Source organism: Macrobrachium nipponense, chromosome 8 (assembly GCF_015104395.2).
Source record: "Macrobrachium nipponense isolate FS-2020 chromosome 8, ASM1510439v2, whole genome shotgun sequence".
Lineage (NCBI taxonomy): Eukaryota > Metazoa > Arthropoda > Malacostraca > Decapoda > Palaemonidae > Macrobrachium > Macrobrachium nipponense.
This window is the reverse complement of record NC_087203.1, coordinates 50,542,185-50,555,712: the sequence shown is the minus strand read 5'-3', so window position 1 is coordinate 50,555,712 and position 13,528 is coordinate 50,542,185. Positions and strand designations below refer to the sequence as shown.

Below are 13,528 nucleotides of genomic sequence, written 5' to 3'. Positions count from 1 at the left end.
CTTATCTAGGTTGTCGGGGAAATACTTCGTTGCCGAAGTATTCCATTATCAACTTATTACTAAGTAGCTTACAACTAAGTAATAAAGCTTATACATATACACTTCATTAAGTTGTCGGCGAAGTACTTCGTTGCCGAAGTAATTCGGTACTGACCTATGTAATAAGGCTAATAAGTTTTCAAGTATAATAGTATAGACTGAAAATTCCTTTCAGAGGCATGTTTATGCTGAAACACCGAACTTCGCCGATGTCGGAGAAAAGACGTGGCGTACCACTGAATTCCGGCAATGCCGAACTTCGAGTACTATCATATTCTACCCTGCCTCCAATCACAGTGATTAGAAGTAGTCTCTGTTCGCCGAGGCTCCAGAGATCATATAGCAGAGATATTATCGAAATAATATCTTTTATTCAATCCCTGAGATTTAGAGGTTTGCAAGCAATAGTTTATGTTGTTTGGCTCTACCCCTGATCTAAAGTAGATCCACTTTTAGGCTACATAGCCTAGAACTTTCGCTGACTGGCCGTGGCTCGTCGCGATCGAAAGTGGTCCAACCCGGTCAGGAGGTTATCCAGGTAGGCTATGCACACAATACTATTACTTTGGGTATTTATTGATCTAAATACAACAATATATCACAAAATGCATAGAAATTATCTCTTAATATCTAGTACTAATCTACGTAACCGATATTATCACTTAAATTCCCATTCGTAAATGGGCAATTTCCCCGATCGTATTAGTAAAGTCATTTATAGACCTAACTTACAATAACGAGAAGAAATAGATTTAAGGTTACTAGGCTTAATAATTTAAGCTAACTAGAGATAATGAACCATGTATCCGTTAAGGATCAAATATGGTTACCTCAATAAGACTAGCCTAGATTCGAGAATGCTCCCCAGCACCAAGACATTGTTGTATCAATACCTAAGCCTTATTATTATGAAATGTAAGTAGTATCTGTTTTAACAGAAATAACACCTTTTGATCATCTTATAAGCAAAGCTAAGCCAATGTATATAATTTTACATATGCCGTGTGTAATTTGTTGTTGCTATGCCGACGCACAAAATGGCTGCCCAGTCGTTGGCATCCCCAATTCATATTTCGAGGAGCCTGGACTGATAGCATAATTAATATAACTTAAATATGTTAAAAAACCAAATTGGGGTACTCAACTTCGAAGCAGCAGAAGATTGGGCAATCATAATGGTTATTTAATTGCGAATACAATCGAAAAAAGGCATAGCAAAAATTTCTGTTTTGAAGCGCACGGCTCTATAACAGGAATTTTAGATGGCGCTTCGGTAGTAGTACTAGTGGCGAGCGGGGACGAGTAGTGGGATTCCGTTGTGACGGCTCCCACCAAAAGAGAGGGATTTTGAAGGGAATCTTCTAAATGGCAGAAGCCCTGTGGTTTGTGGTAACACATCGCCCCTATACTATACTGACACCCTTTGGGTGATCGCGCTGGGGGTAGTAACCTCAGCATAACTATGTTAGCTTTTTTCTCTGGTATATAATAGAGCTATTTATACTGGGAAAAATGAATAACAGGCATTTTTCATAGGGCGACACAGGTCGACACCAGAAATAAAATAATTTAAAAATTTTGACATTCAGTCAACTTTAACTTGTCTGAAATGGTAAAAAACTGCAATTCTAAGCTAAAAGTCTTACAGTATCGTAATATTCAAACATTTGTCTTCATTTTGAAACAAATTGGAAGTCTCTAGAACAATATTTAGATTTATGGTGAATTTTTGAAAAAAACATTTTTTTACGTTTGCGAGTTACGAATTCATGCATCATTTTGTGATAATATTTTTTCTTTGTTGTTTTGATCGTTTTACAATGTGTTATATATCAAAATGATTGCAATTTAATGTACAATACAACGAAGAAAAAAATAACTCTTTAGCTTTAACCGTTTTTCGCACAGCGCAATTTGAATACAATTATGTATGAATTTTTTTTCCTGCTACCATATATCGCATTATTTATATATAATAATGATATTTTTTTATTTCTGATGGTTGCATACTAAACTTCAGGCAATGATGAAAAAAAGGAGCCAAAAATGAACTCTTAATCTTAAAAACTAAGCGTGCTGTGATATTTTGAAAAAATTATTTTTTCCGCCTCCGCGCTCACTCCAAACCTGCCTCGCCATACGGGAGACGTTTTGGTTTTTAGGGCTTAGGCATAAGAGGGTTAAGGTAACCATGAAAAGGTACTGATAAAATTTTAAATTAAAAGCCTGCAAAATCACAAAACAGCTTACGACGTAAACACAACCTTGGCTAGAGGATTGGAAGTATGTAGCCCATAACAAAGCTCGTAGCAACCCCCTTTCTCCATAATGATACGCTATTGGCTGGAGGGACTGAAAGTAGCCAATAACAGCTCGCAGCAACCACTCCTATTTCCTTGATGACATGCTATTGGTTGGAATGTTGGGATTTCAACCAACCACAAAGCTTGTATGTACCTAAAGGGCTTAGCATATACTAACAGGCAGCACGAGTAGTATTTTTTTTTTTCCTCTTTCTCTCGCTGAGATAAGAGAGAGAGATTTTTCATGCATTTTTTAGATAGTGTTATAGGTAAACATGACTACATTGTCATTAATTTTTAATATTTTAGCATTTCAATAACTAGGAAAAATTAGGTAAGAATTTACATAGTTCTATGAAATCCAGTCTTTCTGGAAGATAAACAGTGCAGTCTCTCTCTCTCTCTTTATTGAGAACGACAATGAACATAGTCTGAAAGTACGCAAATAAGAGGTGTTGTAATAAGTGCTAATTTAAGTGTGCATTACACAAATGAAATAATTAACTTGGTACTGTTACTGAATAGATAATAAATGTAGTCACGTAAAAAATAAAAGTTTGTGTGCTAATATCAGTACAATGATATGCTTTAAACAATTTCTAGGTTACAAATGAAAGTTTCGTAATACAGGAACTAACTCCACACATAGTTTAACATAGCCCATAATCATGTGTAAAGTTTGGTATTGTTTTGAGTAAGAAAATTGTTAGTTGTCATTGTTACAACAATTATGTTCTCATTGCTTAAAGTTATAGTCCACTGGCAAGTTATAGTACACTGGCATAAGGAAAAGGTTTTAAGAGTTTGTCATTTTTGTATAGTTTTATAGATAAACGTGACATTACTTTGTCATTTATCTTTTCATATTTTCTATGCTATAATTAAAAACTTTTTGCATTTCAATAACCAGGAAAATTTAGGTAAGAATTTACGTACATAGTTTTTTAAAATTCCAATTCTCTTGGTCTATGGCTCTAAAACAACATAATGTTGAAAATTTGGATTGTTTTTTATGAAAGAATTATTAAAAATACAGGTTACGTTGTTTTCAAGACACCCAAAGGATTATAATCAAGGTTCTTACAATATTTGACGATTATTTCAGTTTACTATGATTTTTGGTTTACGACACAGTGTCAGAACAGAGCCAATGTCATAAACCGAATGGTACAGTCTGTAATATGAAAATACAGTAGTATTTAGTGAATATTTTGCTGTGGAAATTTCAGTGAATAGGCAAATTTTCAGCTAATAATGGGGATATACTTTCCACAGAAAAATCTGCGAATCCAGAACTGCAAATAGGTGGGGGTCGACTGTAGACCTTGTCCGTAGTGACAGGAGCTGCAATGCTCCTCTCTTGGGGGAGAGTGAATTGTCAGGATAGGCATGTAACCCAGGCAGGTAGTATTCTGGTGATTAAAGGGGTGTGGAGTATCAAACAAGGGAGCTTGGAGAAATCTGGGCACTCTGGTTACACCTTGGAGTAGGAAGGTCATCCTCTCACCAAAGTAGTGAGGCTTCCTATATGAAAAGTGAAGGTTTGCATCACTTTAGGAACAAATATGTACCAAATTTAAGTACATACTTTGTATTTTTCCTAGGTAACCATAGCTTTTTATAAGACTTACCCACCTCTAGCACCCATTTCATTCTGGATCTACCTACTAGATGATCAGGCTGGACCCTATATAATGGCCTTATTAGACCAATAGAAGGCAGATGCCCTAGGCCTACCTGTGATATTATATAATTTGTTTTTTAGTCGGTACACAGACAATGTGTGCGACGAACTCATTAATTCCATTTATGAAAAGCTAAAGAAAAATACAAATAAATTATAAATTTGGTATTTTATTAGCATTTTTAAAAACTTCTGTAGTCCTATTGACATCTTAAAATTGGAAGGCAGTGGTTCCCTTATGTATATTTTAGAGTTGAAAAGGTTAGACAGTTTATTGCTGTGTTCAGATATTCAACAAAATACTGAGATGTTTGTGCTGTTTCATAGTTATTTTTCTAGTTAATGATAGTATTATTTTTGTACTGTCTATCATCAAGCTGCTACTTATAAGTTTTAGTGCAAACAATTATGCATGATACGTAATTGTAAGTTTGTAACTTTTTTTTTTTTTAAGTTTTTAGTACAGACTTGTGATTATATGTTACAGATGAAATGTAGAATCATTATAAATATAACTGTATACTGTACTTATAATCTAGTAGTATGTACCAGAAACTGTTGGTTTAATTATTTTATTTTAGACTTGATGTTGTGATATGAGTGCATAATGTAGACTGTAAATTATTACAATTTTTCTGAGGATGATTTAAATTTTGTGAATGTCTGTATTAATCAGAAACAGAATACTATTTGGGATGAATCTTACCAATTTTTAAAGATAGCAGTTTCTTTGCATTGACAGATAAGTTAGCATTCAAATAAAAAGAAGATATTTAGGCTGAACTGGATGACATACTTCACCTGTTCTCCACCAGGTGTGTTTTGATTGTTCAGCACTTAGTCAGAATTCTCCTTGCTATAGCAGTGGGAGTTTGTTGGTATTTCGATGTTTTGGCTGTTGGCTGATTTTAAGTATTGCAATTCTGCCATTGTTCTTTAGGATGTCTTACATGGGAAGCAAGGCAAGAACGTCAGGTTTTGTAGAAATGATTATGTACTGTGTAAGTAGTATGATATATAATTTTGAATTCGATAGACTGAAGAATGTAGGATTGGTTTAAGGACTATGTGCTTAAGTGTCTTAGACTTTAAGAAAAGAAGGGAAACAGAAAGATTGAGAAAATAGTTAGCCTAGGACATAAATCTGCCTTTTCTCCCCCCTTAAGTGCTTTTGCCTTCGTGTGTTTACTCAGTCTCCAGGTTTTTCCTCTGTTACTCATTTAGCTAGACCCGAGACTACTTCTGCCCCCCTTTCAGTTCAGGAAAAGCGTATTGAGAAGCTAGAGCAGGGTGTTAACCTTATTTTAGAATCAGTTAAAGGTTTGACGGAATTCATGTTAGGGAACCATTCCGTTAACCCCCATAGTATGCACACTTTTTTTTTCTTTCCCCTGTGAGAGGTAAGGTGTTGATGCCCTTGCCTGTCAGTAGCTTGAAACCAGGACTGCCTGTTGACAATTAGAGTAGTCAGCTGCCAGGGAACAGTCAGTTCTTGGGTTGATGAGGATATGTTCTGTGTTGCCCTTCTCTTGTTTGCCACACACTGATAGTCATTTAGTTTGGTTTTCAAAAGGTCAAATTGGTAAACATAAACATTTCACCAAATTTTGACATTACCATCATTGTAATCTAGTAATGATGGTGTTAGCACTGCTAGGATCAGTGGTATAGGTATAGATATTATTTATAAATAATGCATTTGTAGTGAGTTGTTCTAATTCTAAAGTTTAGTTCAGTTGATAGTTGAACCAGTCTCTTCTACTTATTTTTCTCATTCTCAGTCCTTGTCTGCTGTTCCTCTTCCTCCTTTAAATGCACTTGTTCACTACATCCTGTTTCTTTAGCTATCAGCAGGTCTCTGCCTTCTGCCTCCACTATGTAATTCTTTTTCTGACCCCCACCTCTGCAGTCATCATTTCCTATAACTTTACCTTTGTAACTTCACTAGCAGAAGTATATTATTCTTCAGAGACAGGTTGTATCACGATCAGAAAAGAATGCAAAAGAACTGCAAAAGAACAGGTGTTGATAAGTTCCCCAGGATATTACAAGCAACTTATTCTGGCGCTAAGTGTCAAGAGGTTGCCACCTAGTGTAAATCATATCAAGACTGAACAGCTTTATTTTTCTCCCTACGTTCTCCAAAAGATCATTCAGTGCAGTTCTAGTGGCTATCAAGAAATACAACTGGATGAGACCAGTGGATGTTCAGGATGCATATTTCCATATCAATAAATCTTTGGTTGTGCAAGTTTCTTCTATTTGTATTTGCAGGGAAGGTATACCAGTTCAAAACAATTTGTTTCAACCTTTGTAGAGCACCTCAAGTGTTCTCAAGGATTTTAGTACCCATAGGGGGTACAGTGTCACCTTTTAGGAGCAAGATTTCTTCTGTATGCTTAAAGACCACTGGCTAATGTTGCCAATCTGTATATGGGATACTGAAAGCAAAGGATCTGTTACTTTATCTGGCTTGGTCGCTGAGTGTCATGCCTAATTTTCAGAAGTCTTCCCTGACTCCATTTAGTCCATTCTGTCAGGGGATGAGGATAGACTGGCAATTTTCAGTCTTTTTCTATCAAAGAGAGATGAATAGACAATTTCTTATCTGTTCTCAGAGAATTTCATCCCTTAAGGAAGCTTCCTGTGAGGCAACTGCTTTCTCTGATGGGACATATGGCCTCTCGAGAAATTGGTCAAACTAGCAAGGCTCAGGAATCAGCCAATTCAGTTCTTCATGAAAGAGATTTGAGACAGGTAGTCTCCTCCAGATTTGTGTTTAGTCTCAGTTCCATTAAGGATTCAAAAGACAGTTGAAGACTTGTAGCAGGAGTGGTCAACCCTGACCTCACCTTGTTTTCAGACACAAATATGAAAGGTTGGGGAGTTTCTGGAGAACTTAGAGATGTCACAAGTCTGGTGTCAGAAGAAAAAGTTGCATATAAACAACCTCAAACTCTTGGCTGTAAGGAAAGCTCTTGTACTACTGTGATAAACTAGATGAAGATTTGTTACTTTTATTGAAGGCAAATATTCATAACGAGCAGTTGCATTTTCATTTAGTTTTTTAAAAATTTGTGACTTGAAGATGTGATTACGTAATGAATATAAAATTTAGGCCAAATGCTGCAACCTATGAGGTCATTCAGTGCTGAACAGGAAATTGAGGGTAAAGGTTTTAAAGGTGTAACAGGAGGAAAACCTTGCAGTTGCACTCTAAAACAATTGTTAGGAGATGGAAGAAAGATAATATGAATGGAGTTACAGTAAAAGAAATGAAAGCGGTTGCAGGTAGGGGCCAAAGGGATGCTGCAAATAACCTTGTGTAATACCTAAATGTATCATGTGAGGTGCACTGATGGCATTAACCTTCCTACAGAATTCCCTCGCTGCATTTAAGGACATAGAAACCACGTCTTTGCTGCATTTAAGGAAATAAAAACCACTTCCAAGAACTGTAAAGCCCTCCATCTGCTAGTAGCAGCAGGTAGTCTTTTCCTGAACTGAAAGAAAGAGCAAACATTTACTTTTTAAATCCCAGTTTTATAGATATTATCAGTATCATGAAGGCACATTTGTTGTGTAGGAGCATGCTTTGTATTATTAGGTATTCGTCTTTTAGTTTGAAGCTGAAGTTTTCTCCACTAAGCACATAAGAACCTTGCTCCCTGAATAGAAGCTACCTTATGGTGGCAGTAATATCCAGGAAGAATTCTAGATAAATTAAGAATGCTTTGGGTTTCATGCAAAAACTTTTAGCTCATGTACCTGTGTGGATTTTGGCTAGTTGCACTACCCACTATCCTATTCTCATTGTTGGAACAGTAGGGAAGATTTATCCCAAGTAATATGAATTTTCCTTATGAAATTTACTATTTGGACATTTACCTACTGTTAAAGTAGACCCCCCACCCAGCCTTCCCACAAGTAAAGAGGGCTAATAAGGAGAGTTCTCATGAGCTAAAACATTCAAAATATGCTTAGTGGAGGAAAAGTGAACTAGACGGTCATGTGGGTCAGCAAACAATCTTCTTATTTGAATGCTGACTCAGAGAGATAGCTATCTTTAACAATAGGTAAGTAGGCAAATAATAAATTGTGGTAAAGAAAATTGATAGTATACTGTTTAAGTTTTCTGCTATCCAGAATCTCTGTTGGAACAGTTAAGTTATGGACTGAGTGAACATTGAATTCAGGATGAAAGCAAGAAAATTGTGGGTTTTACAAGTTCTTTGAGGTTGTGTAAACAATATTTATGATATTCTTGCAAAGTTTCAGAAATGTTCCTTTTACAAATGTTATAAAAAAAAAGGCATTATTTAACTATGCAACAGTACATAAAACAATATTGTAATTATTGAGTTATTATTGAGGATTCTGAGATCTTGAGAAATTCAGCCACGCCAGATAGTATAATTTTGTTCAGCAGTGGCCTTGATCATTTTAAGAATACAGACTTCTTCTTTGCACTGTTTATAATGTTTTTATAAACAAATTCAAATAGATAAATGATTTTTCTTTCAATTTCAAGGGAGCCAAGAGAGGTATTTCAGCTATTAATCTTTGTAAGAGAAATTAATCATTTATTGATAACATTATATAAGGCAGGTTTACCACCATCTAGAACTGCATATACTTTTGTTGTGCTCTTTAATCTGTTGTACAAGACAGTTCTTGCAAATGACATTTTTAGGTAACTGAATTCTAGCTATTGTAAGAAAACAAGACAAAGTGTGTGTTTGGTAGTATTTTTTCTTTCAGCTGGTAGTAATGAAATATCCAAATTTAAGGCATCGTCTCTTTCCAGTGTTGGTCCAACCTTGCAGTGGTAGTTTATAGCCTTGTTGCTGCTGCATGTTACTTATCTCAGTCATTAAGATGTCATCCATGACAGACTGATCTCAGTCATCATTCATTTGGTTCTAGTTAGGCACCTCCTAATAGATAATGCTTTTCCCTCGTTATTGTAAGGATCTTTTGTCTATACTCAGTGGCAAATGGCAACATTTGATATCCAGCTTACAGCATAATCTCAGTAACCATCAAAATGCCATGGAGGAGGGAGACTTCTCTCCATGGTAAAATATTACACAGGCTTCTATTTGGAAATGACAATGATTGTATGTACTAGTAGACCTGGACTATTGGATAGTTCTGATAGTAACAGTAGTGAATATGATGATGTTTATTTTATCATAGTTATAAACACCTACCTTACATAATTTTTTTGACTACAGGTTTTATCAGAGATGATGATGAATGAGAGGAAATGACAGGAGGAGGGCAGATTTGTCACACACCAGGTGTGGTGTGAGTAAACAAAGAAAACGTGATAAAATTTACAATTGGAAGATCATTGACCCTTGCATTGGAGATGTTAATAAGTTCACATTTTCTACATAATGCCAAGTCTGAATTTTTTTTTTTTAGTTTTTCCAGGTGAAATTTTTTGGTGAAAAGCATGTGTTCAAGGTTGGTGAAAAGCATGTGTTCAAGGATTGTAATAAAGATTTTAAAACTGAATAACAAAAATGGTGTTACTTTACTCCATTCTTCAAGAGGTACCACACTGAAATGAATCACTAATGAAAGCTACATAATTCAATACTTGAATAATTACCTATATATCATTTGCATATTTTATCACTCTACCATAATAAAACATAATAACATAAGAGTACAATGTAATAACAGAAATGAAAATAACAAAGAATGAAAGTACTAGACAAAAAATTAGTCAGTTATACAATTGGCTGGACACTGATCTCATCCCAAGTGGCAATAATAGACTCTCAGCAAATGGTTTGAGAGCTGCAAGTAACTTTTACTATCCAAAGCATGTATGCTTTGTACACCTTCATAGACCATAGTTGCAGGAGAGATTCTCCTTGCTTCATGGTTTTATGGAAATTGTTAAGTTTTAGCCATTTAACATAATGGAACTGCATTTATTCATGACATGAATGGTTTGAATTTTGTTTTGTTTGAAACTTTGATTTGAATTAATGTACTTTGTAAGAGTATTATTGTTCAAAATGTGTACGTATATATTCCTGCGTAATAAGTCTTGGAGGTCTTTTAGTTTGCACCCATACAATCTTTTGCAACAAAATTAGCGTTTTGTTTGTTTATACAGGAAAATGTTTAACTTATAATATAAAAATAATAAAATGCATCATTATAAAGGATAAGAAAAAGAGAAAAGCCATTTGTATCAATTTGTAGCTTTTCAAGTTATGTGTAGTTACTGTACCTTTTATTGAGCAAAAAACCGATTTTGTGATGAGTGATTTAGAGGATGGCAGGTAATATCAATTCATGGTATGTCAAAGTTAATTTTTTATTACTATGAAACCAGGTAAAGGATGTCTGCTTTACCTTGGGAGTTGGTTAACACTTTAATTATTTCATATCAGCTAATTGTGATGGAACACGATAGATTTGGTCCAGAGGTGAAAAATCTTGATGTGGTTTACCAGACAAGGCTTAATTTTCTTATAAATTTTTCAGTTATTATAGTTTTTATCCATTTTCTTAAACTCTGTTTTCTTCACTGTGATGTTGAACTCAATTTTATATTGTAATTGGGAGTATTATGTTGTCAGTTCTTGAATACTTTCTTCACAATGGTATACCCATTTACTTTTAATTATATACTTATAGTGAACTTAACTTTAATATGTAAGAATGAGATTTTAACAATCATTGTTTAACAAGACCTAACAATTTGCCAAGATGTTCATTTTTATGGTACCATCGTCAAAGGCATCACTTGAAAGACATTGACCTTGAATATGCAAGAACTAGATCTAATATACAAAATGGCAGAAGGCTCCCTTTTATTTTAACTTCAGAAGACAGTTCCTAAGCAGGTGATAAGCCTATTTTTTATAGGGAGCAAGCTAGGACTAATGCTTAAAACCTAGTCACTACAGATACTTTAAAATCAAGAGGTTGTGATATATGAATTCAAGAGTAGCCAAAATCCAACTCAAAAATAGCATCAAGCTAAATGTGATAGAATTTTAATATTTTTGCTTATTCGTGTGTTCTACACAAGCAGTCAGTGGCTGGTTTTAGATGGTACCAAATTGCTAGTATATAATGGTTATCATTATTGTTTGTTTGTTTGAAGCAGTAAATATTTTTTTCTTGTTTTAATTGCTACTTTACAATTGCTTCATGGTAAATTGTAGCATTATATTATCATCATCAGAGTTTATTGAATTTTATTTCAGACAGGATACTTTAAGAATTGATTTTAACTTGTGGATTGTGCCGTTAAATAAATAAATTAAAAAAAAAAATTTTTGTACAAATTTACTCAGAAATATTAGTCCCCTTTATTAATGATTTTCAACAGAATATAATTTTATTTCATAAATAAAAAACACACTAGGGACTTAGGAATGATAACCATACTGTTTGGATTTGATTAAAAACCCAGTGCACATAATGTCATTAATTTATGACAGACAAAGCCATCACACTTTATGCTTTGTGGGTTAAAGGTTATGCCTTGGTTGGTTTGATGTATGTATGATTGTTGCTTTAAGTGATATAATATATTTGCATAAATTTTGTAAAACTGTTAGACAAGGCTTTCTTCAAAATAGTTTTATATTTTTATCAAAAATAAAATTGTGACAAATTTTAATAAGAAGGGTAACAAACAAAACAATGTACCTAGTTTTATTCTAGTCCAAAATTCCATATTGTTCCACAAAAATAAACAAGGATAACATATTTACTAACAAACACCTTAAATTTCTTTTCAATCTGTGTCCCAATGATCAGCTGTACAAATTGACAGTTTTACATGTCATCATAATAATAGAATGGCAGTGAGGTTTATTATCAACCAGGTGCACTGAAGTTTTTGACATATATATGTGACAAAAATTTTGTTCTTTTTTAAAATTCAAAATGTTAGCATATCTCTAATTCCAGAATCTCATTCAAAAATCAAGTGATAAAGGTTGTAATGACACTGTGAAGAGTACCAGGCCACATTACAGGATCCTGCAAAGGAATACTTCAATAGCTCTAAATATGCCAATACCTTGCCCTCACCAAGGTAGCTCTTCAACACTTGGGTACCACGAGCTTTTGTAAAATCTGAAATGGGGTTTTAAATGGCATAACAACTGATAAATTTTTCATATATTAAATACTAATACATCTAAACATATTCTTAAAAATTTACAATATAGTCTTGTATAAGAATGTGATCTCTTTTAAAGATACAGTATACAGCATCTTTGTTACATACTTTCAGTAGGTACTTGCAATTGTGAATCTACTACGAATCCCCTGATACTTTCAAATATATGCAATATCACTCCTGAATCTCATATATACACTGCTATATTTACAAAGCAATTTAAAAACAACCTCAAACCAAATAATCTCGTGCACAGGGTCTACAAAGAAAGCTATAACAAACAATTTTGTCACATATATGTATCCCTTATATAAATTGTTACTTTCCATACGTAAGTATTATCATACCAATGTAGATTGTAAAATTTACGGCAGTAAATATTAATTATGCCACTGCTGCTGTATATACCTACTCATTTTGTATATTTCATGATCTTCACATACATTTTCCTTTTCTTCACATACAGCATTCACTAACATATAACCAACAATTTGAAGAACAATGAAGACATAAATAATGGGCAAAAATAAAATTATTTAGTATTACTGTACCAAGACACTCAATCTCATACATAATATTTCACAAAAAAACAAATTATTTTACTCTAACAAAATAAATGTGAAATTAAAATCTGCAAGTCAAAACAACCGCTATATCACCTAAACCAGAACATCAAGATTATGAAAATGTCTTAAATGCCAAATCAATATGAATGTTTAAAAAATATACATAAAATTTTGAGTTTCACAGTCAATTAGTTAACATTGACAGAATAACTGCATATCTCATTAAAAGAAATGTGTAACTCTTCAACCTAAATTGTAAAAGAAACTATACATGTCTATGGGAACATTATTTACATGTAATATGTACAAATTTTACCTTATTCTTGTTAAGTTTCCAATCGATGTGCTGAAAATCAAAAACAAAATTAAACATTAAATGTCTATATATTTTCACTGAAAACAAATTTCAATCATTAGAAGTTAAATTTTATCGTATAAAAAGGACATTTTAAAAAAGGGATTTTGACGAAGGAAAAATCTATTTCTGGGCAACGACCTGTGTCGCCCTGTGAAATGGTTCCTTTGATACTATTTCTTAGGAATAAATATTGCTATTCATCCTAGAGAAAAAAGAAACAATATAATGCCAAGATAAATGGCTCGCTCACCTCTAATAGAAGTGTCGGTATAGTAAGGAGCGAGTGGAATCACTACCAGAGGTCCCTTGCCATTTAGCTTCTTCCTTCGACAAAACCCCGAACTACGGAGGAGCCGTGCTACAGCTCCCGGTCTACTACTACCGTGAGTGCCTCCGACGCCTGAGACATCATTC

General features: G+C 34.0%; 1 protein-coding gene across 1 annotated transcript in view; it reads left to right on the top strand.

The window, feature by feature from the left end:
* LOC135223095 (ectopic P granules protein 5 homolog) overlaps window positions 1-11,707 on the top strand; it is a 759,396-nt gene extending 747,689 nt beyond the window's left edge. The window contains 1 exon segment of the mRNA XM_064261599.1: window positions 9,264-11,707. The gene's annotated coding sequence lies outside the window, so the exon portion shown is untranslated.
* The last annotated feature ends 1,821 nt before the right edge of the window (window positions 11,708-13,528 follow it).